Raw genomic sequence first — 26,039 nt, 5'->3', positions numbered from 1 at the left:
CTTTCCATGGGAATTAATGGAAATATATGGAAATTAACAGGAATTAATGTGAATAAACTGGGAATTTGAAAAAAAAAATGCTGTACTTAAATCTACAGTAGTAAAAAATCTTGCAGCGTACTAAAGTGCTGTTCACTTACGCACTGACATTTGTCTTTTAACCAGTAAAATATATTATTCACACAGTACCAAGACACCGGTAAACTGGGTGAGAAACAGGCACGTGCACAAATAGGGCTCAACCTGTGCAGAACACATGCCCTTTTTGTCCTTACACTCCGAAGTGGCCTTTTTTGGAGGCATTTAATTTTTTTTTTTAAATAAATCAATGCCATTGGTAACCCTTTAGCCTACGTATGTCTGTCTGTTTTACAAATATATTTATCAAATAAAAGATATTTAAAAACAAATTATTTTTGGATCCACTAAAACTGTCAGTCAAACCTCTTAACTCCGCCCCCTGAGTGCAGTGAGCTGAAGTTCACAGCAGAGTAGCTGAACGTCTTGCTACGGTAAATAAATATTTGTTGTTTGAGTACAATGCCTTCTCATTACAAAAGAAACACTAGTATGTCTATAACGGCGCATGTTTTATATCTATTGACTGGTTTGGGTAAGTGGGCAATCAGGGGGTACCAAGGGCTCCAAACTGCGACCAAATGGAGTTTTTGACACAGCCCGAGCATTTTTTTTTTAAAGTGTTCACGCATGTGAAGAGCACCCGTGACAACAATACGGAATGCATGAACGGGTTTTTACCGTTTTTTTGCATGATGCGTCTCAATCGTTTAACTGCGCAGCCCGGGTAAAGTCAACACATCTCATTCAGAACCCGGAGAAGACACGCATGCGCGTGTTTAAATTTAGACATTGCCGAGATGAGAGAGAGAACTTCTAGCATACATTAACACCAAAAACATTACAGATTAGAAAGGTCGACAGATGCCCAGTTAAGGAAAACTGGATATAAGACAAGGATACAAGTAGGCTATATATATTGCCCTGCCACTCATCTTATTACAAGCTATCTGGATATAACTTGTATATGTATGTATCTTATGCCTTGAATTAGTCAAGGGGGTTGTATGATTATTTGGTTCATAACTTTTTATTCTGAAATCAACTGCATAGAGTTAAGTCTATTTAGTATTTTCAGTAATGCAGTTATTTTGGGAAAAATGTGAATAATTGCAGGCTGATTTAAGGTGTGCTCAAAATGTTCTGCTTGCGCTCCAAACATTTTCTGTCAGGGGCTACAGTGCTCCTAATAATAAAAAAGTTAGCCCTGAATGACTAGACTACCATTTTTTCTACATTTTCATTGCTGGCTTATTTTTAAGGGACAGTGTAGTTAATGAGAGAGAACAACAGCTGTGCTTAGTACACCTTCAAAAGACCAAGGTCCCTTGTGGTTTTTGCCAGGTAGGTAGATACATGTTGGATATGCTAATGGTATGGCTATAGTATAGTATAATCTCCTATTTTGATCTTTAATCTCCTTTTCCCCCTCTTCTCAATGACATACATAAACACGTTAGCCAAATAATAAAAATTTTCTCATAAAACCAAACAGAATAGCTTTTTTCTTTAAACATATTTTTATTGAACTTTATGTATGCAAAGCAGAGGAAAATTAATATATTATACAATTAAAAAAGCAGTTCACAAATAGGCCTAATACAGACAACCACCTAGGAGGTAAATTTTAATGCCAACTTAGCAGGCAAGATATCCTTTGCTCTGTATAATGCCAAGCTATTATAAAATGCAATTTTTCATTCATTAACAGTGAAATTTTCGATTATTAATAGTGAATAAAATAAAGCTTTTAAGACTATTATTATGTTCTATTTATTTGGAGGGGGTGCCCTTTTTTAATTTCAGCTCATGCCCCTCAATAGGTCTGTGCACGGCCCTGGTGAGAAAGCGAAAGTTACCTCTAAACTGCCGTGCGGCAAGGTCAGTGTTGTTTTTGTGAACAATGGTGGGTTATGACTTCATATCCATGGGCTGTACTTTGTCGCTTTCAATTCTGTAGCAAAAGCAAACAGTCGCGTAGTATTGGTGACTTCAACGGAACTGAACTAAGAAAGAGTCGCAAAATGCGTATTGAACAGCAGCAAAATTTACACATTAGGCTTCACAAATAGTGTGCGAAGCCAAAGGACGTAGGCGATTTGGAAAATAGATGGTAAAGCTGTTTTAAAAGAGATGTGGACGTTATGTGCGTTGAAAAATGCTAAACGCTAAATGCGTCTAGGGTTGTGTGATATGACCATATTTGATCGTGAACGATTAAAATGTCTCGACAATCCACTTTTTCGGAAACATTTTTGTATCGTGATTCGTGCCTACTGTACATCAAGTACACGACAAGGGGTGTGCTACATAAAGGCGAGTAAGGGTCGGGTTTTCTCCGTGTCCACAGAGCTTTCAAGTACTGACTGCAGATACGCGCGGATGGCCGTGTTCCGACACATATGCAATACAAATTATTTTTTATTTAAATGATTACCAGCCCATCAGGGCAGCACTGATTTGCAACATTTACAGTAATTTACATTAAAAAATTAGTGAGGAAAAGTAGCCGATCCACAATTGCAAACAAAGTTTAGAACAAACATCAAGAAAACAAAGAGCAGAAATCAAACCTTATGGTGACGAAAATGCTCCACAGCTTTCTGTTCTTGGAAGAAGTGAAATAAAAGAAAACGATAGTGTTTGTGCAAATGCTGTCTATTTCCTTTGTGTAATTGTTTGTAGTGAAGTATCCTGTCTCAATATTTTCTGCGCATGCGCTGTTGTATGCATACTGTCCGTGCACTTTCCGCGCATATATTTGTTACCTTATAGGACTGCATTTTTAAATGGGGGCATTAGTATGGCTGTATTAAGGCTCAGTAATGGCAAAATAATCTTCAAAAAACAACATGAAAAAGAACCATGATAAAATCGTGATTTTGCCTAAAACAATCGTGATATGATATTTTTTCCCATATTGCCCACCCCTAAATGCGTCATCTGTATCAAAATGTTGTTATTGACCTGAAGCTGTCAGCGCGTCCTGACGTTGTTGTTCCTAAATGCCAGTAATCCTTATTCTCCGTTCACACACACTGTTAAAAAGGTCTGTAGAAATTACAGTATTACTAGCAGCTGTTTGCCGGTAACTTACTGTAGAATTAAATGTATGTAATTTACCGGCAACAGTTTTTTTCAAAGTTAAATGAACATTAAACATTAACAAGTCTTTATCTTTACAGAGTAAAACTTTAAAGTAACAGCCTCATGCAAAGCATTCTGGGAACCAAAATCTACAGGAAAAAAAACAGAAAACGTTTAATGAGGATTTATAGTTTCTATGCCTTGCATGAGGCTGTTATTTTACAGTTTTATTCTGTAAATACAAAGACTTGTTAATGTTCATTTAACTTTGAACAAACTGTTACCAGTAAATAACATACATTTAAATCTACAGTAAGTTACTAGCAAACAGCTGCATAACTACAAGAATATATTTTACAGTAAATTACTGGTAATCTTTCAACCTCTCTTATTGTTAAATTAGCAGAACTGATTTACCAGAAAGGTTCTGTTCACACATGATCCATTAACTGCAATTTACCAGTAAAGACTGTACATGTGAAAGGGACAATTGACAAGCATTCATACCCCGCGTGTGCGTGTTTTTGAGCACTAAAATGTTTGCTATGACAGTTTTTAATAAAAGAGAGTAAAAACCGTTTGATATTTGACATTTATAAACAATAATATATTTATATACAGAATATAATTATATGGTCTTGACACGCACATTATCTATTACTTTAGTTTTATTCAGGGTACTCACTTGGTTTGGTGTATTTTCAGTTTGACAGTACCTATTAGCATCAATCAATTACAATCATAACTTTGTGTTTCTCTTCTTTCTTAGTGGATGAACTGGATCGAATTTGGTGTCATCTGCAGTATCATACAATTTACAGAGACCAGTCATTAGACTTTTAAGAACTTTTTGGGCACTTACTAATAAGAATGGGACAAAATAATAACAGAGACTATGAGCTCAGGACTATAAACTCATAAAAAGTGAATTTCTAAATTTGTATTATAAACCTTTTTTTTCTGCAGACTTTTCCAACCATTCAACACAAAAATAGCCACACTATTAGAAATCCACACTACTATAAAATAAGTTGTTTGGCAAATGGTAACTTATATGTATATAAACATTTTAGTCTTTAATAATTAAACTATTTAACAACCACCACAAGATGCCAACTCTCTCTATGCCATCTATTTTAGTTTCTTAAATTCATAAATTATTGTAAAAAAAAATCACACACATCACATTTGACTAGTTTAACCTGCAATGTTTTCTTCACTGGCCAGTGTCATTAGAAAAACAATGTAAGAATAGCTATGCTAGTCTAGCAGCTAGACGAAAAGAATCAGATTAAACAAGTGGACCAGTGTGTTAATACATTTTGGTCTAATGTGTACAAGGTCAGTTTGTATAAGCGATTGAGCGTTTTATAATGCTCAGCTATGCCATAGCAAATAACAAAGTGCTGGCTTAGTAATGTACCAGCGTGGTTCCTTAGATTTCTTGTACTTCAATAAAGACAGAAATGAGAACCTGTACAGCTTTCTGTACTTTGAACAGGTGTGGTCGGAAAAAAAAATTGACGGTTGTATCAGCAGCTGCACTAACAACAAAAACAGCAGGTGAAATGAGACTCTTGTTGACTGCTGTTGAACCTAAAACATATTTACTTCCCCTCTGAGTTTGAGATGATAGAATTGTAATTTCAAGGGTATTCATGTTGACCCTGAGATGCCCAAGAGAGAAAGACATCTCAAAGAGAGAAAAGTATATAAAAAAAGAAATGATTTCTAGTTATGAGTAACCTTGTATACTTGGACATCAATATGTCCTTTCATACAGACATCCACAAGGTGGGCTGAGGCATTGCACCAGCACTTTGAGCTGTCCTACTTTTATTTCTTTTAATACTATGTATTTATCTGTTGCCTGAATAGCACACAACATACAGTATGGTTATTCTTGGGTTAATGACTTTTTGACGGAAATAACAAAGTTCACGATCATCCATTGTGGGGTTAGATCCTGCAACCTTCTGGTTAGCAGATCTCATATTTAACTGCTATATATGTCTGTCCTGTGGTGTATTCTTAACTGGGCAAAAAGCATCTCTATAAATAGAAAGGGTCTGTATGACTTCAAATCTGAAGCAATCAATCACTTTGCTAGGGTTTACAATGGTGTTGATGAATGGGTTTATCAAAAATCTATGAAGTAAAGACTCTAAAAGAAAAACACAGAAGAAATAAGCATGTGTAGAATATTGTATTCAGAATTTACAATGTGTTGTTAAAAGTCATACTGTAAGTACTGATCATTTATTTGGTCTACATGCAACAAAGAGCCTCGAGCAAAACTCTTGATGCCACTAGCTACCTGGTACCTTGTAAACACAATTAAGCACAACTAGTATGCACTCATTGTAGATTTTCAAAAAATGCCGGTCTGTTTTATGTACAAAACTTCATGGATTCAGAGCCAAAACGGGAGGTGAAGTAAATACACTCACCTAAAGGATTACTAGGAACACCTGTTCAATTTCTCATTAATGCAATTATCTAATCAACCAATCACATGGAAGTTGATTCAATTTAAGTAGGGGTGTGGTCCTGGACAAAACAATCTCCTGAACTTCAAACTGAATGTCAGAATGGGAAAGAAAGGTGATTTAAGCCATTTTGGGGTTTACAAAGAATGGTGTGAAAAGGGAAAAACATCCAGTATGCGGCAGTCCTGTGGGCAAAAATGCCTTGTTGATGCTAGAGGTCAGAGGAGAATGGGCCGACTGATTCAAGCTGATAAAAGAGCAACTTTGTCTGAAATTACCACTCGTTATAACTGAGGTATGCAGCAAAGCATTTTTGAAGCCACAACACGCACAACCTTAAGGCAAAATGGCTACAACAGCAGAAGACCCCACCGGGTACCACTCATCTCCACTACAAATAGGAAAAAGAGGCTAGAATTTGCACAAGCTCACCAAAATTGGACAGTTGAAGACTGGAAAAATGTTGCCTGGTCTGATGAGTGTCGATTTCTGTTGAGACATTCAGATGGTAGAGTCAGAATTTGGTGTAAACAGAATGAGAACATGGATCCATCATGACTTGTTACCACTGTGCAGGCTGCTGGTGATGGTGTAATGGTGTGGGGGATGTTTTCTTGGCACACTTTAGGCCCCTTAGTGTCAATTGGGCATCGTTTAAATGCCACTGCCTGCCTGAGCATTGTTTCTGACCATGTCCATCCCTTTATGACCACCATGTAGTCATCCTCTGATGGCTACTTCCCCCAGGATAATGCACCATGTCACAAAGCTCGATTTATTTCAAATTGGTTTCTTGAACATGACAATGAGTTCACTGTACTAAAATGGCCCCCACAGTCACCAGATCTCAACCCAATAGAGCATCTTTAGGATGTGGTGGAATGGGAGCTTGGTGCCCTGGATGTGCATCTCACAAATCTCCACCAACTGCAAGATGCTATCCTATCAATATGGGCCAACATTTCTAAAGAATGCTTTTAGCACCTTGTTGAATCAATGCCACGTAGAATTAAGGCAGTTCTGAAGGCGAAACAGGGTCAAAAACAGTATTAGTATGGTGTTCCTAATAATCCTTTAGGTGAGTATATATATATACACTCTTTCGGCATACTTATATTACCCTGAATCAATTGGATAGACTGTATGTGTTGGGACTCCGTGAAGAGCTAATGAAGCCGAAAGAGTGAAGGGTGAAGAGACTCATACACAACTCCATTCATGCGGGCTGATAGATACAGCGGCGACGCTCTTGTGACGAGGGAGCGAGCGGGACCGGCTCTATTCTGGGTCCCACGCGGCCTGAACTCAATCAGCAGCCGAGCGCGGTGGCCATTGTGCTGGGGTATAATTGGAACTATGAGATTTTATTAAGAGAGAGTAATTGCATGTGCTCCTCATCAGGGTCTCAATTGTGATATCTCTGGTCAGAATAAAGTCTCCCAGGACAGAATGGGTGTTTATTGTCATCATTATGGCGGGTAAGAGAAGGATGTGTTACCATGCGCGAGCCCTCCCTTTACTCGTGTTCATCTAACACACACAGTCTCTAAAATCTTTAAAATCAAGTTTTAACATCTAACCCATATTTTCACAGGAGAGATTTTTCCTCAGGATATTGAGAAGTTTTTATATTTTATTTGGAGTACGACGTCGTTTGTCTCTGACCTAAGTCGGACCGAACAGTATTTAATACCTCCAAAAAAGAAAATACTGACACACAAAGACTTCAGAGACCAAAAATCCACCAAGCAGGCATTCTTTAAGAGCCCTTTCTTTAAAACATTTTCAACTTCATTCGAAACTATGCTTCTCAAATCATTTGGCTTTCTTTTAACCTTATATTCTTTAAAAGACTTAAATCAATTTCGGATTAAATCCTTGACAACTGTGAAGAATCCTTTTTTATGTTAAAAGCTGCCCGGACTGTCTCTCAGCCTTTCTTTGTGGTGATATCTAGACCCAATCTTTTCAAAAACAAGCAGTCACTAAATTTTGTCTCTAAACCTTGACCTCTTTATCTGATAAATAGACTAACTGAGGCTCCTCACGCATCCTGCAACTAATCCACGGATCATTGTGCTGCCTCTTCTCATTTAAGCCTTTTGGAAGACAGATTTTTACAGCACTTCGTCTCAATTTTAATCCTCCCTTTCAGCTTTGCTTAAAGACAATTACGGTTTCTGTATAAAAAGAAGTGAAACAGGAAGCCAAAAAAGCACTAACATAATCAAAGTCCCACATGTGTGTGTCAGTGTTGTATAATAACAAAAAAGACACAGTTTTAATTAATGTAATGGTTTAAGTTTTTGTTGCAGCTTTAATAATGACAAAGCACTTTCCAACAAGTAGTGTTTTTTTTTTTGGTTACAATGAACAGAAGACAAACTCAGTTTGAGTTGAGACAGTTATAAAGGTCACCTTGAATGTCCTCGTTCATGTAGCATTGGGCTCTCCGGTGACTTGTAGTGAATCAGTGCATCAGGTTATTTTTGACCGACTGGATTGGAAAATAGTATTTTGTTCAACTCCCTGTGCAGCATATTGCATGTTTTGTTCACTATACTGTATGCACACTATCCATTTTAATCTGATTCAAGTTAAAGAAGATTTAAAAAGGATTATATGGGTGTTAATATGTATTGGTCATCTGTGAACAGGAAAAACCTTTGCCGACTATAAGCAATGCTATAAGCAATTTTTAGTGATAGTAGAAGTGTGTCTTGTTATACTGTTTAATTCTTTTTGCCCCTATTTTTTGTCTTAGTATTAATTTTCTCTGTGTATTTTTACTTGCACTCTTTTTATTGTACAGCAGTACCCCTAGCAACCCTCCCGTCAGGTGTAAAAAATTCTAGGTTCACATCTCTTCATAGGCATTTCCGCTTACGATGGTAAGAAGAAAGATGGGCCAAGTTGAATAAGTTGCTTCTTCTTTTGTGGGTCTACTGGCCAAGCTGCTGCTTCTTTGGCTGTTGCACTGCTACTGTTGATTAAATACGTGGATACTGCCTACTAGTCGATGCGGAAAACGACGCAGAATGAATGAAAACCAACGCACAGCCTATGGCATCAGGGCTACACCGTAGGACCCACGCCGAGCTAATAATGAGCACTTTAGCTAATATGAACTAACAATGAACAATATATCTTAAAGGCGCTCTAAGCGAATTGACGCGTTTTAGACCATAAAACATTTTTTGTTACATACAGCAAACATCTCCTCACTATCTGCTTGCTTCCTGTCCGCTGATCAAACTGTAAAAAATGCGATCTCTGTAGACAGCTCTACAAACTTCAATATAAACACAGTGGCCAAACCTGCACCACGAAACAAAACAAAGTGTTCCAGCCAATAAACGGCAAGAAGGATTTGGGGGTTGGGTTTGGAAAAATTCATGAAAGCACGGAAGGAAGGGGGAGGAGTTAACTACGCTCAGTTTGTTTAAAAACACATTTCAAAAATCAACACACAGATTCACTTAGAATGCCTTTAATATATATTTGAAAACATATATAACTTTTATTAAGTGCTGAAATTAACATAAAGAATAATAAATGCTGCAGATGAATTGTTTATTGTTCACTTTTGTTAAAGGCACAATATGTAATTTTTACTGCAAGAGGTCGCTAAACAATGTCAACAGTCGCAGCTTGGTGCAGCTGTTAACTCTTTCCCGCCAGCATTTAAAAAAAAAAAGTTGCCAGCCAGCGCCATCATTTTTCATGATTTTCACAAAAGTTTAATGCTTTCCAAAAAAAATTCAAAAAATATATATACATACATATCAAATGAAAAAACAGGCCCTCTGCTTTCAAACAAAAAACTGTTTCATCCTACCTTCATTAGTTCTCTTTTTATCACCTCTCAAATATGGGTAGGTTTCTTCAAAAACACCAAATTTTGAGCAAAAAGCTGAGATGATTCCATTTTTGCGAAGCACTTTTGATAAAGATCTGATGCAGAGCGATCTTTAAAACATACACAGAGTTGTTTCTCTTTCACGTGAGCCGTTACTTCCGAGTTGTAAGTTGTGGAAGTTAATAGCGGTATTGCGGAAAGTCGGAAATTGTCGTCATTGGCAGGGAAGCATTTTCTCTTAATTGACGAAATAACTCGTCAATGGCGGGGAAAGTGTTAAAGAGCGTGGAACCATGGAAGTTGTAGTCTTCACCATCAATGTTGATAGGAACTGTTCTGACGGATCTTACAAATCTTGTTCATGGATGACATATTTAAATAACATTTTATAATCGTTATGTTATAATGTAAGCTCACAGTGTGGCTCGATCAGGCATGTGATTGGCCAAAAGGACAAAAAAAGGAACCCAACACCACAGAGTTTTACAGCGTTTTTTTGTGTCTTATACTCGACTGATGACTTTATGTTTTGACTGTAGTTGCTCTGCGTGTCCTCAACAAGCTTGTGTATGACGAGAACACAGAAAAGATGGAAGACATCAAAGTAGCGTGAAAGGCAATTGAAAGCAGACTCCTTAATATTCCTTGAATCACTCTCATGGTACTTTGATGTCACCTGCCTGTTGAGTCTTGCAGCGCTGCATGAAGTCGAACAAGCCCAATGTCAGGGATACATGTTAGATGATGGCGAAGTGCACATCTACAAACAGCGTGCCTCTACAAACAACGCTCACAAACCCACCATCCTCACAAAAACAAAACTAATCGGATTTTCGTGATTTAGACAAGTCATCCCACCCAGGTCCAAAAATACGAAAATTCGTATGAAAAAACATCCCGTGTGAAAATTCCCCATCCCTGCTCAATGAAAGGAACAATGGTGTGCAACATTGTAAAAAAAATAATCTCAACATAAGTTTTAGTTTTACTTTAACACAGATTTTTACAGAAACCATGACACCACTGACAAGCAACCCTATGAACAGTGGCGCAATGTTTTTCTCTGAATTTACACATTTTGAAAAGGTTTGGGATGATGCAAGTACAAATGTGAAAAATATAAAAATGTAAACCTTGCTCAGTTTTTAACTAATATTTTATAACTATAATTTTGACATATTGTGCCTTTAACTAATGCAGTTATATAATGGAACTTAATTGAAAAAAGTTACCATCATTTTTTATGGTATATGAACCACAAAATGTCTCACTACTAAATATATTACTGAAACAAGTGTCCTGAGAAATCACACCTTCCTCTGTGACAGTCCTAGGCACTAAAAACCAGGGATATGTATAATACCTAGAGATAGCCATCCAGAACCTGACCATTCATCTCAAAGGCAGCTGCACGGCTGAGGCAGACACCTCCTGAAATACACAACTCATGGATTGCAGGCAATATTTCTCAGCTGTTCACTCTAAAACTGCAAAAAAATATGCCATCTCAGACTAGCTAATGGCACCAAACAAACAATTAAAACTTTATTTCAGTACAATAGTTCAATACAAAATACAATTTAGCCGTACTCTTGAATGGCTATCAATTTCGAAAGTTAGTATTGGCAACATACTTGAGAAGTTCCTGCTCTTTTGCATGTTCAGCTCTAAGTTTGTGTGTTTTGGTGAGGCAGGACATGGATCAAATCCATTGGCTAAATCTGAACGAAGTTAGCCAAACGACAAAATGGCTTACAGCGCCTTCAATCCACAACCCACCAACTCCTCGGTGAGGACAGTCAGATTCAAACCGGTTGCTGCAGTCCTCCATCCCCAGCTCAGCACGCTCCAGCTGGCCTGCTGGGCGAATATAAAGTGATTGCTGTCATGTTTCATTTCGCTTTTGATCTTGGAAGCTTCCTCTCAGCTGCTTGCAGGAGAGCCCCACCACATGCAAATACACACTCCAAAGCAAACGCTTACGTGTGTACGCAAAAGCACAACTGGTAGCCTTCCAATATTATTAGCATCTTAAATGGCACAGCCTGATGGAGAAGAATTCGGCACAATTCCATAATTGCTGAGGTTGTGCCTGCAGACGAGATGTGCGGAGCGCGAGGCCACAGAGACAATAAAAGGTGACGAGGTGGTAGGTCTGTGAATCACCAGGGCTCTTAAGGTACAATTAGAAAACAGTGGGCGGGCTTTAAGGCGAAAGGGCCTAGGGAGTTTATGAATCACACATTTTTGCTGCTTCTTGGCTCCTTCATGTGAGGTAAATCAGACTCCATACTGCCCACCAGACTGCCTGTAAACTTTGGTGGGTAAAAGTAATTGTGAAACCTCAAGAAACAACACATTTTTTGCCTTCCACACTATACGACAAGCATTTCTGTGGTTTGCAAAAATTGCCTGCATGCTCGAGTGGATCAAAACACAGCTTTTATTAGGATGACTTGGTGGCCGGCCGAGGCAATGCCGGTCGGGAGTCAATTTTCAGATTGCGGGGGTCATTGTGTTTTGATGCAGCTGAGGCAGGCTTTGAGGTGGATAATGATGTTGACCTTGGGGATTTTGTGAAAAAACACCAAACATGTTTCAGTCAACTGAAGTAAAACAGCTAGTCAATAAGAGAATGAGGAGAAAGCAATGTCATGCTGTGTGACTGTGTGATTTTGCGTGTTTCTTTCTCATTTTTCGACAAAGTTGCACCACACGACCGCTGACCTTAGTTCACACGGTTGGCACCCCACACAGTGTTTAGGAATTGTGGTCTGATGGTGGACCTCCATGATGAACCCTTGCAATGTTTGTTCAAACATATTCTAGCTTGCTATGAAAGAGAAGACACAGTATGGTAGACAAAAGCTAACTTGTCATTGGGCTTTTGTGATATATGCAAGTTATGCTGAAGGTTACGAGCCGTACCTCTGCAAATACGCCGATGTTGCCTGGCAATGCAGAAGTCCTCCTATAAAATCAATGCTACATCTGTACCATTGAAGCCTGTCCATTGTGCACATCAACATAATTACTGCAAGCCTTTCCAGTGACTCAAAGAAGGGACGTTCAATTCATTTCTATGGTGGCCACTATAGCCGAATTGTGCTGCGTTGCCGTGGCAATGACTTTGTCATCCAAAAGTCAATAAAGAGCTCACGTCAGAGGATAAGATTGCAATAAATCTGCCACTAATGTAGCAACCTGCTACAGTCCATGATCCTATTGTCTGATTAACAACAACTGTGGAGGATAAAACAATAAAGACAACAGCGCTTAAATTGTAAGCCCTCCGTGCATTTATGTATCAGGGAAGACCCCCAAAGAGAGATCATCAAGCTGCAGTCAGATCGCTCTTTACTGAGGCCAACCCGACCACTTGCCCATCACCGTCCAATAAGAGGGTTACAATCAAGAACCAGGAGATTAAGAAGAGAGGTGAAGTAGGAGATGGATGGAGAGAAATTAGAAAGGACAAAACCATTGTGTCTTAAGTGGCCTCATTGAGGCAGACACTTGGAGCGGCAACCTCATTCTCATTCAGTTGACAGATGATATTTGAGCGCCTTTAGCTGTTGACATTTTCAAAGGCGAGTCTTTGAAAAACTGCAATTCACTTCTTTTACATGAAAATGCATGGCTATAGATTTGATAGCCAGGTAAGAGCGTGATTGCACCTGACCCTTGGAATTCAGGCGAGGCGGTACATTGAAATGCCTCCGCTCAGGCTAATTTTCAGTGAATGCCTGTTTGATGTGATTACTGTAAGTAAGCTTTTGATTCAAGCAACATCAACTCTACAGCTATTGTGGAAAGGATTCAAATTACAGTTTGAAAGTATGCTATTAGCACAAATAGACCGCGTTTAGCTTCGAAAACACTGCACTCCATCCATGAGTCTTTCACAAGTGAAACGCCGGCCCCATATCAGACCGAAACGTATAAACAAGCGTGACGCTTGGGGTTTGGGAATCCGCAGACTGACTGACACTGCTCTGTCGTTCGGATTAGAGACATTCATTTCTTCCTGAACTCAATTACATTTTACAAAGGCCGACATCCCCAGTTAATTGCGGCCTTTCCACATGAGGGAATTATTTGCACTTCTGTATCCCCTCTCTATGTGCGCTCTGTTCCACCGGCGTGTCCTATTTGAAAAAAATATTACAAATTACTTTGACTTAAAAACACTTCTGGAGGACGCTCCGATTTTAATAGTTTCAAGTAGAGTGCCATGTGAATCATTCTGAAGATATTACTAGATGATCCTGCGTCTCTCTGCAGTCCTCCGGTTGGATCCCCGGCGACAGGACGGTAAGAAGGATGGAAAGCGAAATGTACAGCGGTGATGAGAGTGTTGAATACTAACATGAGGAAGCTGTGAGGATCACCTCTGGCAGTTTAGTGACTGGCTGGAAAAGAGTATAAGTGGGAATTTCCATGAAATGTTATGTTGGTTTTGGACCACCAAAAAGTTTTCCAAAACCAAATGTTAAAAACAGTAAGGATTGGTGATACATTTCTCCAATCTTAATGCATTGTGGGAAACCAAACCATTACAGCTAATTGGCTTTAAAATGTCGTCCCTGCACATGGCATTTTAAAGCCTGTACTAAAGCCTGTATTCTGGTGTCGTGGGATTTTTCTTGTGGCAGGTGTGAGTACATCTGCGCTTACAAAGACCAAAGACCTTCCTATTGTTAAAACTGTGGGATTAGGATTAGCACTGTGAATAACAATAAGGCAATCCATCACAACATCTCTGGTCCAAAATCTCATAATTATATCTCACATCTGTTTACACCAAAGGGTATCAATGACATCACTCCGGCATTATCCTTACTTTCCATTAACGCCACTGTTTTTAATAACCTACTCCGAACAGGAACACAAACAACAAGCCCAGATGGTTTACATGTTTACCGCTGTTGCAAACATGCTCTGTACGATGTTTTGATGTTTTCCCTTGCCTGTTTTATAAGCAGCAGTGCCCACCTGGGAACTATGTCATGTATATAATGCCTAGAGCAAGTTACTTAACCTAAATAGTTTTGAAGAAATCACACTACAGCATGGCCAATATAGCTGTGATCCACATGGCAGCCGAATGTTAAGTTGAATTGAACATGGGCACATCTGTTAAGCCTCAACAAATTCATTGTTCCCGTAACAATTCTGTGCCACAGTTAGCAGATGTGTTTCGTGTGCGTCAGACCTGTCGTTTTTTGCTTTATCAGTTGCTAGAATGAGGAATTCATTGTTGGCAATGTGTCATAGTAATAAAGGGACAGTATGTCAGAGCTTTTCTCTCCCTGTAGGTCTGGAAGTAAATGGACCTTCTAGCAGTCTATGGCAGTCTTGTTATTAAACAGGGCAATCTTTCACAGTGACACGTCCCCCCGGGCCCTTTGGCTTCCACTGTATGCTGAAAGGCCACAAGCTGTTCTCTGTGCCAGCGCATATGTATAAGATACATGTTTATTTTAGATTTAGCTTAATTCTATATGTTGTACATTGACTTGACCCTAGGCCCAATCCTATATAAATTATTTGAATTATTTAAAGTACCTTGTAGGCTATACAGTACAGTATTTGAAAAATCAATGCAAAATGATGAGCATTTAACTAATCATAGCTAATTCACTCGATTGATTTCGATATTTGACATGGCCTTAAGCAGTCAATATTAAAGAGAACAAGGTTATATTTTCACAGAATGTTCTTTACATTATGTTGGATGATTTATTGACTGGGTTACATAATATAATGATGCATTTTGAGTCCAAACAAAGTCAAGTTTGCACACTTTTTGAAAGTGTTTAAAAGTGAACAGGGTAAAGAAAAAAGGAATCCTATTCTTGTTGGATTTTTATTGTACATAGACTTGAAAGTGTATTCATTATTTAACTCTAATGCTGCGTTTACACCAACCGCGTTTCAGGCGTCAAAATCGCGTCTACCGTGTCTAGTTTGCCGCTTGAACAGTTTGAATGCATTCGCGCGTGTAGAGCGAAGTAGACGCGTGTCAGAGGCAATTCCACTTCTTGTGGGAGGGGCAAGTGATATGCGGTTGTCTGTTTGCAAGATGACTGATGTTGATTGTGCATTTATCGAGAGAGTTACCAGTTTGTATTTGGTCACCTTACTATAGGGGGGAAATAGTTTAAAAAACGGCGGGAATGCCGCGGGTCAATAAACATCACGTGACTCAAAAGTGAAATGTGTATTAGATCTTAACAGGTTGCCTTTTTCCAAGCGAGGTCCTTTTTATTCCTGTCTCCTCTATAGAAATAAGAACTTGTGTCGTATAGCTCCGGGTAACTGCTTACGGACAATATCAAGCGTTGGTTGAATGAGTGACTCCGGCGGGGCTGCCACCACAGCAGCAAGCAGGCTCCTGATTGGTTAACGTGGCGCGAAATTCCGCCAAAATTCAAATTTTTCAACTTGGGCGTCAGCCGCAAATTCGCGTGAACCGCAAATGCCCAAAAAGCACCATTCGCGCGTACCACGCACAATGCTCAATTCGCGGCTTTCGCATGATCTAGATGCACGAATGAGGTGGAAACGCATCTTCCGCGCCGCGCCAAAGATTCGCTCACAATATAATGCTAACACGAGTTACCTTACAGGCTGTGATTCCAAAGCGGGAGGAATTATGATAATGTCGGTCTTGTCTACATCACTAGGGTTTCTCGCAGCATATTTCAGTTAAGGTGGCCCGCCTAAGCTTGGAAACCCTACCGCCTTAACTGGATCGTCAAAAAAAAAAAAAAAAATTAGTTGCACAAAAGGCCGTCAAGTGCATCTCGGAGAATAGCGCGTACGTGCATCAAGCCAGATAACTAGCCAGTTGATAAAACGTCTCATACTCATGCCAATTTTTGCGCTATCTATCAACGTTCGCCAGACGTTCTAAAACGTTCTAAAACTGTTTTAGTTTGTGTTTATTAACCCTTTAGTTTCACTTCATCACGCAGCTATTCCTGTTAGAGGTAAAAACAGTTAATTCATTAATAATCTAGTATGTGTTCATTTTTTGTCATAGTTTCTTCAAAATGAAGTTTTATTTTAGTGTTTTAAAAATAAATATTTTATTTATTTATTTTATTAAAATATTTTAATTTTCATCATGACGCATACGCCCCGCCCATTTGATTGCCACGCCCTCGGCCCCGCCCAACCCTACCACCTTAACTAACACAATTTCTGCGGGAAACCCTTGTGGTTGATTTTATATGTGCTTTTTTAAAATAACCATACAAAACACAATTTCTAATCTAATATCCTAATTATTTTTGCCATAAAAAATTATGATTTTGACCTATACGATGTGTTGTTGGCTATTGCCAAATATACCCATTCAGCTTAATACTGTTTTGTGGTCCAGGGTCACATATTGGTAATTCACAGATACTTACCTGTACTTAAATGGTAAATATAAGGACCTTTTTAAAGCGTACCATCCCAGTGACAGCTTTTGTGTACATGTTTTTTCAGTGTGTACAATAAAAATATTAAAGATTTGTATTTATATTATAGCAATATGTTTCTCATTTCTCCAATGTTGATACTCTGAGGTACCCAAAACAAGAAATGAGAATGTGTGCTTGTAATATGTGTAAATTACAGTACAGACAGAACAAACTGCTATGATTTTGTACTATAGCTCACACTGCTTGCAGACTTTACCCAGTATCTGTTTAATTAAATCACAGCCTTTCGCAGTTTAATAATCGTACTGTGCCATATCACGATTTTAAATTCATTTCAATTAATTGTGCAGCCCCAATTATAAGTCACATGTCAAGTTTAATTTGCACTGTGGAAATACAGCAAAAAGACATGAACCACCCACGGACGATGTTGTTTTTTCAATTCTAATGGGAGGCTATTGGTTTTATAATTAATTCTAGTATTAAAACTTGCTCAAAATTGTTAACATTTTACATTACTTTTTTACTCTTATTAAACGAAATTGGGTCCTTACAAAAGCATAATGCTATTACCCTGACACACAGTTTGCTATATAAGCAGGCAAATACCACAGACCTTTATTGCTTTCATTTTGTCAATTATAATGACCGTACATTAGCATGAAAAAATGAAATAAAACTGAGAATTTGGCTACGAAACCTTTTAAGATTTGTGAAATGTTTTAGCTTTACAAGAACAACATAATGTCAAGGTCTCGCACTACTGTATGCAAAGAAAGTACCAGCCTGTAAAAGCATTTGTGTGTAAATGTGAAGGGCGCTAAAAGCATTACTTGCCAAGTTAATATTCAGCTTTAAACTTTAATTAGAAAAATTACAGGAAATGATAACCAAATTAAAAGCGGCAAACACACACTTTACTTCAAGATGTGAAGGAGGGTAATGGGACCACACCAAATAAAACACAGTGACTGGAAAATCTACAAAAACCACAACTCAGAGCTTGAATCTGCGCCTTCCTGGCAGCCCACCGGCTTGTCATTAAATCACAATGTTATATACACTGCCAGCAACGACGAGTGATCTTAAATAGACCTATACCTATGATTGACAGAGGTAAACACTGCAAATTCTACCCTACAGTCAACAAATAACTATAGTCCATCTATTTGCCCAGGTTGCCTTTAGCCACACATGAGAGGCTAAGCAGCACTGTGGCATGTGGTGCAAATGGTTGTTTTAAATAAATACCAGATGATAGAAGGACACAGATTCACATCTGCAACAATAAAAAGTCTGCGAATGCAAACCCTTTTGGTCATGCAATTCATAAAGTAATACAAGTATGTTAGTTAGTCCAAGCTAATTAAATCATTGACATGTTTCTGCTACTTACAGGTACCCTAAATATCAGAAACATTTAAAAGGGAGGTTTAAAGCTATTTCATGCATTCAGACTTATTGACGACTCATGCTAAACACAGGCAAAGTTGGACGTATGAAGGAGTATTTCTGTGCCAAATGCACTTCACCAGGTACAAGCTTCTGAAAGTTTTTTCAAATATGAAAGATAAACACGTAACAATCTTGCTTAATTTCTTTTATGGGCAATTTCAGTGCAGGAAGTACAGTGGAAGTCCTTATATGGGCACTTTAACCAGAATCCGGTGGTTAACACTCTGGGGTCGGCTGCGGCGCGGGCGCCGCGAACTCTTTATTTTTCGATCACTCCCCAAAGAGACTTAGATAACTCTGCTGATTTTTGACATACAGATATGATTTATACATCATTTAAAACGTTAAATTGTCTAGTTTTTTTCTGTCCACTCCCAATAAAAACAGCATGTTGTGCTTTTCGCAAAATTAAGAAAATAATCATGATGCGCGTTTTGTTCTCCCTCCCTCAGTGAAGTCCTTTCAGAAACACGTCAGAAAAATTAACTCTAACTTAACGAATATTTGTCATATAAACAAAAGATAAATGTCTACATAATGCTTGGAATGTCTGCTTTTGGAAGATGTAAGTGAAATCGAAAACAAATATTGTCATTCGTTGTTAACTGTATTAGAAGAGAGAGATGTACCGTCTTTCTTCTGTTGCTTCATTATCTATAATGAGCCACGCCCCGCTCCATTGAAGAAAAGAGCAGAGATCATCCATATTCATTAGGCAACCCCACAGTCAATGGACATTCCATTCCGTCTCTGCAGCCATTCACTGCTGTGAATGAGTTTTAATCCGAGTGCTGGAAACATGACATCTACTTGTTTACTCGTGACTGTAACTAAAGTTATCTCCAGACGCGAGTGTGACTCGATCGACGTCCAAACGCACACACAAACACACAATGCCTCATATTTGAAGCGCTTTGTGGTATCATTATAAAAGATGCGATTACACACATCACATACTTGTTTACTCGCGCCTAAATCTCCAGACAGACGCGAGTGTGTGTGCTTCGTCAGTGTGACGGGATCGATGTCCGACATATAAATCCTTATTTACTTGCGGATGTGTGTCAGTATCTCCAGACGCGAGTGTTTTCTTTGTCTTCCGTCAAACAGCTGAGGCGACGGGAACGCACATACACAAACACGCGAGTCAGGAAACTCGACGCGCTTTTTGGTATTCTTATAAAATACGCGATTGCAAACAGTACAATCCTTATTTAGTTGCGTCTAAGCGCATATCTCCGCACAGCAAGTTTATTAAACACAGGATCACTCGCATGTGCACACATTCACTGCTTTCATGATCAACACGTGAGGTAATGGCGGCGGCTGTAAACAAACATTGATAAGTTTATCACGCGTGTCCCTGGTTGTGTTTCTACTATAATGATTACAAAAACACAAATAGGAGTCCAGACAACGATAGGCAGTTGTTCTTTTGAGCTTTTTACTGCACAAAAGTAAACCTCTCGCTGGCCAACCAAACACAAACCCTGTGTTCACTTTATGATGGCCAAACAGTACCTTTACCATGATTAGGCTACTATGGTTTTTAAAAGGTAACTTATAATTGTGATATTAATAGAAAATATTTCAATAGAAATATAAATATATATATATATATATATATATATATATATATATATATATATATATATATATAGTGTGTGTGTGTGTGTGTTTACATTGTATTGAAAAGTAAACCTTATCATGGTTTTACTGAGGGTTACATTCCTGTTGAACATCCCCACAAGGCTAATTAGTGGCTCATTATTCAACTCTTTTGTCTCTCAGCTGTCGATCACTGATTATTCAGGAGCTTTCCCGCCTCCACGCATACAGCCTTTACCAAGCAAAAGTGTCTTAGAAATTGTAAATCAATGCATTGCTTTATGTGATTGAGTAGGCCATATGATTTTCACATCATTTTGAAGAATAAACTCTAGACTACTAGATCCTGTTTGGAAAGTCTTGGGAAAACATGTTTAGAATGAGTTTTGTGGAGTTATATCAGTGACTTAAAAATTTTGCTTTTTCAAAAACCACGCATAAACATTTTTCTCTCAAAAATACAAACATGTACATACATGTTGATTATATGATATTGTAGCCCAGTTTGTGATGAACACAGTGTTATGAGACTTTTGCCATTAATATGTTTTCAAGCAACTGAAAAAAGCACAAATGTCAGTGCAGGTCAAAACTTCCCCAGGGCCCTAAAAACCCCTTAGACCCCAGAGGGTTAAAGGAATATTCCATTTTCTTGCTCTTACCTTGTTTGAGGATGAGAGGTGCACAAACACGCAGAAGACAGTGAGTGGAGTCTGGTTGATCCAAACAACTGTAAACATCCTTCACTACAACGAAAGGCCCGCCTCTCCCCTCATTCGACTGGACAATGGAAAGACACAAATGACGTTGGTCACTTTTCCGCTATCAGCGCTCTTTCAAAAGCGCGTGCTACAGCGCGCATACGCTCCCTGCCCATAGAATATCATTCAAAAAAGGCGCCTGCAAGTGCCATAAACGCATTTGGTGTGATTGGCCCCTATTGCTAGCCTGGTTCTACCAGACTCTTGTACATTTCATTTGTACAGAGAGTCTGGCCTCTCTCCATTGAGAAACGTTTACTTCATTGTAGGCGGGTTTTCTGTTAAAGTTCAACACTATTGGATCTGCCCAGAGTCACTGAGGCAATCGCTAACGTGTGGTCGTGAGGTATATCATGCGCCGGAACAACAAATCAGAATGATCAGACCAACAAAACTTAGCAAACATTGTTCTTGCTCCGGCTTTAGCTTCTGTATATTCGGCAGTTTTGTAACAACGGACCGAATAGCTTTTCTCACGTCTTTCTCCGCTGCCATTACTGAACAACAACTCAAACTGACGCACATCATCAACGTCATCGTTCTCAGCCACTCCCTCTGTTTGCTGATTGGTCATAGATTTCTCGAAATGCTAGAATAGACCGAAATCCCAGACGTAGTACTGAAGGAAAATTAAATTGAGCGGATGTGCGTAGGAGGGCGCAGCCAGGCTACCCTAATGCTATCTACACACCAAACGCTGGGCATCGCGTTACTCGCGCTAGATTATTCGCTGGATTAAACTTCGTATCATGCAAATTTTTCACCTGAGTTGAATATTTTTAACGTGGGCGAAGACGAGTTTGAGACGAATTGCGCTTTTTTTTGTGGCAAACGCGCCGCCCGTTTCGCGTCATTCGCATCGTCCCACGCGAGGATGCGTCTGATCGCGCAAAACATTGAACTCGGATCTGGTGTGAACCCACAGTAAGACGTGAGCAGTTTACACGTGAGTTTATAAAATATTTGCTTAAAGGTGCTCTAAGCGAATTGAAGCGTTTTAGACCATAAAACATTTTTTGTTACATACCGGAAACATCTCCTCACTATCTGCTTGCTGCCTGTCCGCTGATCAAACTGTAAAAAAACGCGATCTCTGTAGACAGCCCAGACTTCACAAACGGCAATATCAACAAATGGCCAAACCTAGCAGCACAAAACCAAACAAAGTATTCCAGCCAATAAACGACAAGAAGGATTTGGGGGTGGGGGTTGGGCGCGTTCATGAAAGCACGGAAGGGAGGGGGAGGGGGAGGAGTTAGCTACGCTCTGTCTGTTTGAAAACAGTTCAAACATCAACAGGAAGTGACGTCGCACATTATTCGCTTAGAGCGCCTTTAAATGTGTGCTATGAATAAATAGTGCTCATATAAATGGCTGTTTAAATGTGGCGGCTTGGAGCTGGAAATGGTATTCCTTACGTCATGACTAAACAAGTGAATAACGTGAGCCTGAGAAAGCAGTTTGCACATGAGTTTATACAATTTTCGCTTAAATGTGTGTTATGAATAAAAAGTGCTCATAATCGGCTGTTTAAATAATATCCTCTATTGAAATCTATCCTGTACACGAAATCAGAGTGTTGTTTTTTGTGACAGAAATTTAAGCTTGTTTAGCTTTCCAAAGAGCCCAGCATTATGAAAACAATGGATATAGTTTGTTTATCCAGAGAAGCAGCGGAGTTGTGTGTGTATGTTTGTTTAACGCTGAATTTCATTGAAATGGGGCGATCCCAACCGGGTCACGAGTCGCAGGTGGTTTTTTGGCAATCGCCAAAAGATTTTGAAAAATATTTTGAGAAAATAAAAAGATTTAAGTACATATAATGTTAAGGACACGAACTTGCAATGAATCATAAGTTATCCAGAGATAGAGGGATAATATTTTGTTTGTGTTGTTTGTTTGTGACTTGCTCTGCCCGCGGTACGCCTCAATGAGCTCAGGCTTATTCGGAAAGAATCTGTAAAGCTGATCTGTCTTTTATGAATCTGATAAAACTAAAGACTCTTTGGATATATGAAGGATGTAATACTACTCTATAAGTATTCAAGATAAACATGAGGTAAGCAGAAACACTGTGCATAATGTGAGCTTTAAAAAAACGATCACAACTTTCATCTACAGAAATTTGAACCCTTTCCATCTCTGTGTGCAGAGCCAGTGCACCTGTGCATGACGACCTCATAACCATCTGCCCTAATTGGAGAAGACACATATAAAAAATGAGCCTACAAGCACCTCCCGGTGAGACAAACTAACCCTAAAATTGACCAAATCAAAATTAGAAATGTCAAAGCATTGTTATTATCACAGGAGGGTAACAGGACACAGGCGGAGGCGCCACATGTCCCCCTGAAACCATGGCAACATTCTCATCTGACTACTTCTGCGTATTCAGGCACCGTGAGCATGGAAATAAAGCTTCCTTTTAAGATTTGATTTTTCTCTTCTTGGCTACGCGCTCCCATCCATTTTCATAAATGTTCGACAGAAAAATGCAGACAGTGGAGTTCGCTCGATACATCTGCCTGCGAGGTGGCTGGCAAGAAGCCATATTAAACAAACCACAATGGCTGTGTTTGTCCTGACCTGGCATATCCTGAAACCCCCCATGAAAAACTCTGAAGGGTTGCAGCCACTTCCTTTCAGACCACACAAAACGTGGATCTGCGGGCAGACCACCGGTGCCCATGGGCCTGAATAGAATCAGTGAGGCGTCACTGACGGGGTGGATGATGCCACGCCCGCCTGCAAAGAGGGATCGCGAGCATGGAGCATGTTGTCATGTCAGCACATAGAGAAAATAAAACAGATCTACCATTCAATTACCACATACTGTGCTGGACATAGAGCAAAACAAAGCAATGTGTACGTTTTTCAGGAAAAAAAAATGGGTAAAGAATAACAATTCATTTCTGTTCTCATGCTTTGAATGTCAATGAGTGGGCAAAATCCAAGGATGAGAAACAGACTATACAGTAACGGTCACGGTGTGAGTTTTTCTTTGTTACACAACTGTTTTCCAGGTGGAAAGTGTAATGAGGTGTTTATGGACAGAAGGGGTTGTTGGCACCGTGAGCCTCTGCTTCACACAAACTCCTAAAGCTGATGAAACACCGCAGCCCAGCAGCTGTGTGATAGCATCTCTTCCATTAAACATCTTCTCACATGGGTATACTATCATCTTAGGCTTTCTAACATCTACCTAATTACATTTTTTTATGTATTTATGCATTTGGCAGACACTTTTACCCGAAGTGACTTACAGTGCGTTACAGGCAAGGCATAGATTTTTATCAGTATTTGCGTACCCTGGGATTGAACCCACAGGTTTTTGCACAGCTATCGTACTGAAAAATCCAGCATAGCTGGTTTAAGCTGGTCCTCCTAGCCTGGCAAAGCTGGTCAAGCTGGTGGGTCAGCTGGTCTTCCAGCCTGACCAGCTAGACCAGCTTAAAAAGTGATCAAAACACAGCTAGACCAGCTTTCTACAGCAGCAAAACAAGCTAAAACCAAGCTGGGAGACCAGCTAATACCAGCTTATGTTGGATTTCTCAGTAGGGAATGCTGAGCTACAGGAAGACTTATTAAATACAGTAAAGACTAGCAAGCATTTTCTGATACCTCCCTACTTCTTAATAAGCTGGAGTTTATATTATATTATGGAATTTATGATATTATGCTGTTGGATGTGGGAAATGCCTACTGGATATTTCCACCCTTAAACATAAAGCTGTCAGCCAATGCTTGGAAGATACAAAATGGCTACCGTTAGTTTAGCAGTTCCTCATGAGTCCTTTTAAGAAAAGTCTCTGCACTCAGTAGACATTTTTGCAATAAATATAAGTCTTTTCTACTTAAACGAGAGAAGATCTTGAAAATCACTTCCTGAGGTTACAATAAAAGTGGTCCCAATATTTCCGACCAACTTACTCATTTTTCTATCTTAAAGTCACAATAAAAGGAAGTAGCAATTGTCTTATTTTTCCCCATTGTTACGTATATCAGAGTGAAACGGCTTCTGAAATGAGAAAAAAAAGGGAAAAAAAGGGGAATTCGTCCATTGAGAATTGGTAGTTTGGTCATGTTGCTATTTGCTAATAGCTTTGATCTTTTCTTGGGCACTGCCCTCTCGTCATTTCTCGTGACCGGATGTAGAGAGAGATCGTTTCGAGGAAGAGATTTGCGTTTTTGATTAAAGATTATGAAGGCACATTCATTTTTAAAAAATAATGAAGCTCACAGATAAGTCATTTGTAAAAAAAAAATGTTTTCAATTTCTTGTGACTTTAAAGGCGGAGTGCACAATGTTTGAAAGACAATGTTGATATTTGAAATCACCTTAACATACACGCCCCTACCCCAATAGAATCTGGACCTTCTTTGGATAGACCCGCCCCACACATACGCAACCCCGGCAAAGATGTCGGTTAGTAGACACGCCCTTACTGCTGATTGGCTACAAGTGTGTTTTGTTAGGCAGCCCGACTCTCCTAAACTATGTAAAACATTGTGCTCATTAGATCAAGAGTCGAAGAGTAGGTGTCTCTTGTGGCTGTTCGAACACATTCGACCACATGTGCGTCTATACCACAAAAGCAATCTGGTCGAAACTGTTTTCGACGACCTCTGAATGTGGTTGAAAGTGGATGAGCTCAAAACTTGTACACCTCGTTTACACCTTGTGATCCAATCGAAAAAACGTATCTTAATTCCAGGAGTAAACAATCCCACAGAGTCCCTCCATCACATAATCGCTAGTTTTTAATGATTGGCTTATTTTATTGGAAGGCAGCAGTTGTATCAAGAGCTGTTTATTTATTCAAATCACAACTTTAAGCTAAGCTTTTATAAACTCACAACGTACACAACATCCCTAACACCAATATTTTAATGATTTATTATAAATGATTCACTATCTGGTCATCTAGGACAGTGATTCCCAACCGGGGGTACGCGTACCCCAGGGGGTACGTGAAGAGTTTTCAGGGGGTACCCGAAAAGATTTAGATTTTGCTTTGATCTCATTTACTTTTAATAAATATGTCTTTCGTTTGTCCAGTCATTGATATAAGATTGATTTTTGTGAGGAAAGCATTGTAAAAAGGACAACTTTAGGCCTAAATGTAATTTTAATCTTATCATTAATATTATTAGCCGTCGTGGTAAATGCGCTGCATGCTCCAAAACGCAATAGCAATGTCCAACTCAAGAACGATTTGTGTGTGATTTACTATAAAGGCACAAATAAAATCCACAGGCACAATAA

General features: G+C 39.1%; 1 protein-coding gene across 6 annotated transcripts in view; it reads right to left on the bottom strand.

Annotated features, from left to right (window-relative positions):
- Positions 1–26,039, bottom strand: part of sdk2a (sidekick cell adhesion molecule 2a) — a 238,341-nt gene that overhangs the window by 156,394 nt on the left and 55,908 nt on the right. The window lies entirely within an intron of this gene.

Source organism: Paramisgurnus dabryanus, chromosome 3 (assembly GCF_030506205.2).
Source record: "Paramisgurnus dabryanus chromosome 3, PD_genome_1.1, whole genome shotgun sequence".
Taxonomy (NCBI): domain Eukaryota; kingdom Metazoa; phylum Chordata; class Actinopteri; order Cypriniformes; family Cobitidae; genus Paramisgurnus; species Paramisgurnus dabryanus.
Note: the sequence above shows the minus strand (reverse complement) of the source record. Positions and strands in the feature narration are given on the sequence as shown.